The sequence below is a fragment of the Zalophus californianus genome, chromosome 4 (genome assembly GCF_009762305.2).
Source record: "Zalophus californianus isolate mZalCal1 chromosome 4, mZalCal1.pri.v2, whole genome shotgun sequence".
NCBI lineage: Eukaryota > Metazoa > Chordata > Mammalia > Carnivora > Otariidae > Zalophus > Zalophus californianus.
In genome coordinates this window covers 132116498-132121076 of record NC_045598.1, presented here as the reverse complement: position 1 = coordinate 132121076, position 4579 = coordinate 132116498, and positions in this window count along the sequence as shown.

Here is a 4579-nt window from a genome sequence, read left to right as displayed (position 1 = left end):
TAAATAAAATCTTAAAAAAAAAAAAAAAAAAAAAAAAGGAAGAGGGGATGGAGATTGAGTTCATTCACCAGCCACCAATGGTGGCCAATCAAGCAAGCCTAGGTAATAAAACCACCATAACAACTCTTGACCTCTGAGATTTGGAGACCCTGTGGGCGGGTGAAGACATTAAAGTGCTGGGAGGGTGGTGTGTCCCCAGAAGGCATGGAAGCTGTGTGCCAACTCCCCTACCCCCTCCTTGACCTACGTACCTCTTCATCTGGCTAGTCATGTGTATCCTTTATAACAAACTGTAATCGTAAGAACAGTGTTTACCTGAGTTCTGAGTTGTTCTAGCACATTATCAAACCTGAGGTGGGGGTGGTAGAAACCCCCCAATTTCTAGTCAGCTGGGCAGATGTGTGGGAAGCCTGGGGCCCTCATTAGCAGTTGGCGTCTGAGGTGGGGGCAGCCTTACAAGACTGAGCCCTTAACCTACGGGGTCTGTGCTGACTCTGAGTAGTGCCAGAATTGAATTGAATGGGACACCCAGCCGGATGTCAGCAAATTGAGGACCCTTGGAAAAACCAAGCAGGACCATCCACAGGGACTCAGATAGCAGCACTGCCCCCTGCCGCCACGGCCCTCATTGCTGTTGGGCTCAACTGTTCAGTGGGGTATGGCCCTTGTTTAGGTCCAAGATGGCTGAATAACAGCAGGTTCGAGTGATTCCACCCCATGCCATCTCTTCATGCTTTCTGTGCATCCTCTCACATAACCTTCACAATATCCTTGAGATGGGGCCTGCTATCGTTGCCTGGTTACACACCAGAGACTTCTGGAGGCAAGGCTGCAGGCCCCGGGTGTGTGTATTGCCTGGGGCTGCCTTCACAAAGTATGGCGAACTGGGGGCTTAAAACAACAGAAACGTACTCTCTCACAGTCCCAGAGGCTAGAAATCTGGAATCAAGGCTTCCACAGGGTTGATTCCATTTTAGAGGCCCCGAGGGAGAATCTGCTCTTTGCTTCCTCCTTGCAGGCACCCCTTGGTGCCCCTTGGCTTGTAGCTGCATCACTCCAGTGTCTGCCTCTTTCTTTACATGGTGTTCTCCCTGTGTGTGTCCGTCTCTCTTAGATGCTGGGGCTGGACGCAGGGCCCATCCTAATTCAAAATGACCTCATCGTGATTACACAGCAAAGACCCTATTTCCAAATATGGTCACACTGCCAGGAACCGGGGGTTAGGACATCAGTGTTATCTCTTCGAGGAGGACGTGATTGAATCCACAACACTGAGCTCTCAAACGGGAACTCTACAGCTGGGGCACACTATGTGAGGGTGTTGGGGCCAAGACCCCCACCTGCCCGCTAGTCTCTTGGACCAGGCAAGCCGTGCACAGAGCCAGGCTGGCCGGGGCCAGGCTGAGAGGAGCCCAGCGCCCCCGCCGTGAGGGGGGGGAGGCCTGCCGAGTGGTGTCCACGTGGACCACCCAGGACGTGCGGGCAAGGCGAGGGGGCATTTTTCATGGCTGGTCTGAACACTCAGCATGGTTTAAATCACCTTGTCAGGAAAACCTCAAACTTAGAATCTGGGCTGAAGGTGCTTTGTTTTTCTTGCTAATCATTGCTCTTGCTTTTGGCTAGTATGTTAGAAAGGTTTCAACAATTACACCTAAAAAGCTTGTTAGAAGCTCCTGGAAGACACTATAGACATGCTGTACAGAAACGGAGCAAGTGAGAGGAGAAATGATTACTCAGCAAGTAGGATTCTGGACGACGCAAGTGAACATTCCCAACAGTTCCCCAAAAGATAGTCAGGAAAGCATTCAGTGCTCTGAAATATCTGAGCATGATGCAGGAACCGCAAGCGCCCGGAGTCCTCCCAAAGAACTCCTAGAACCGTGGTCGCCCACACGACTCTGTCTCATCCTTCCCAGGGAGAGCCGGGGAGAGCAGAGGATGTCCATCCTGACCTAGGGACGTGCCCGGAGCAGGCTTGGCTTGTGCTGAGTTCAGTACTCGAGGGAAGCCCCTAGGAGACATAGGAGACTGTCCCGTTGAGCTCTCGGATGGAGGCAGGTCCTGTCCCATCTTTTTGGCAAGTAAAAAGAGTTCATTCGAGCTAACATGTATCCATTCGATGATACTGGAAATGTACTTTGTTTTTCCTCTAGGGTTCTCATGAAACGCTGCCTGCACATTTAAGCAAGTCATGCTTCCGAGGCCAAGCAAACAAAACTGCCCAACAACGGTTTCCAGGTTTCACTGAGGAAGAAATTTTCCTTTGGTCATTTAAACAATGGATTCAGTTACTAGAAACCCGAGTGCTCGTTTAAAGAACCCATGTGCTATCTGTTAACACTGCCCTTCACCTTTTGCGTCTCTGCCCCAGGGCTGGCCACACAGATGCTTTTTCTTGGGCCAGACTGGGGTTTCTTAAGTGTGACTCAGGCTGGAGATTAGGTCCAGGCAGAGGAGATAATTGTTTCTAGTCTGGTTTCTTCTAACTTTTCTCCAACGTCACCTCTTAAGCCTTTTCCTTCGGCAGCTCCCTCATGTTCCCCAAGTTGTGGTCCCTGGCCCTTCTCATCCTGTGCTCCACCCCCCCACAATCCCCCACGCCAGCTCTACTGCATGGCACAGCCTCTTTGCAGATGTCTCCAGAATCTTAGCACCAACCTCCTTCCTGAGGACCAGATCTAGATGTCCACCTGCCAGAGACTATCACCCAGCATCTCCAAGATGCTGCTGAGATCAGGTTCACTGTTCTGCTGATGCCGCTTGAATACAAGCCGGCTCATGAGTCGTTATGAAGTCATTAAGCTCCAAAGTGGGACTCAAGCAGCCATCTCTTCCTTTTCATGCTCATCGCTTCTTATACCTGACTTTTGCAATAGCCTCCCTCCTACCTTGTCTCCCAGCTTTCCTGTATTCCAAAAGTCTTTATAGCAACTGAATTGATTCTATTAACTTCACAACTCTGCACATGTCCTTTCCTAGGGCTTCTCTCTTCTCCACCCTCAGCCTGAAATGGAGGCTATCCTCAAGATGGGATCCACTTAGGGGACGCATGGCACTCTTCTCGTGTGTCCTATGTCGGGCACAATGAGTATAATTTTTTTCACCCTCTGAGCCTTTCCTGACCTTCAGTTCCTTGGAACGCCCAAGCTCCCATTCTCATCTCCATCTGCTACATCCTCAATCTTCAAGGCTTCTCTCAAACGCCACCTCACTGAGAACTCGTCACACGCTGAGGCTCCATTTGTAGCATACTCACATAGTTACTGGTATTTGAAAGGGTGAGTCAACTGAAAGCTACTTGAGTCCCTCGGCTAGGCCCTCGGGCTTAGTAGATGCCTCTCAACTGTGGGTGGTTGCCGACTCTCCTCCTGGCCCCCTGGCCCCGTGTCCCAGCCTTTCTGGCTCAACACAGCCCCGCTTTCCCTCCTCCTCTTTTTAATCAGACACAGGCAATAAATTTGGCATGGGAAGAACTACCCTCCTCCTCCAAACCCCACTGATTTTAAATTTTGTTGGAGGCAAAAGCAAATTTCCAAGATTCAGATCAACACCAATTTAGAATTATTTCTGCCAGTTGGAAAAGAAAACTTTGAAAATGACATTTGACTTTTTTATTGAACTTGGGAAAAATTTGAAAGCTGTAGCCTTTCAAGGAAACAGGATACTTAAACACACACACACACACACACACACACACACACACACACACACACACACGCACGCACCCCAACTAGGCTGGCTTTATGTAGTTCAATCCTGTCAAGCTAATCTAATCTTTTGTGACAGAGTGGCAGACCTGGTAGATCAAGGGGGAAAAATAGTTGGAATTTATCTTTGCTGGCTTCACAACTTTTGATTCCACTCAATATGATTATCATTAAACTGGTTGAAAGGTTGGGGGGTGGGGAAGAGGGCACAAATCAGTTATAGGTGAGGGACAGAAGTGCTCCCTGGGTGCTAGCTTTGAGCACAGTGGCCCTGAATGTTGGCCTGAAGGGGCCAGATGACAAAAAAAGAGAACAGAGAGTCAGCATGAATGACAAGGTGGGGCGGGGGGGCAGGGAGCGTAGATTATTAATCAGCAAGAAAAGTAACTTTGGCAATACTTATGTGATCAACACTAGTATGTAGGTTTGACGAGGGGAGAGTTCATGTTCAGAGAAAACAGCAATCATCGTCAAAGTAGCATTATATTAAGAATGTGGTACTTCTTAGAGAAATTCAAACATAAATGAAGCGATTCCTTAAGACCAGCTTTGGGGACAGTCACAGTGAGCAGGACTTTCCTGTATGTGGTTACAGTGCTGATTTGCTCTTAGTTTACCTCGGCAAACTAACCGAGGTAATGAGATGGTATTTTCCCACTTTCAGGATAAACAAGCCCCTGATACAGCATCTCATCTAAGTAGATGGTTAACAATGGGAATTTGAGTGTATGGCACCCTAAGTTGTTAATGGCTGTTCCTGAACATTACTCCATTCAAACATTTTTTTTAAGGTGTGATATGAAAAAAAAGGGAACACAATGCTTTTCTCTACAATACTGGTGATCACTAAGAATCACACTGTCAGTGGCATG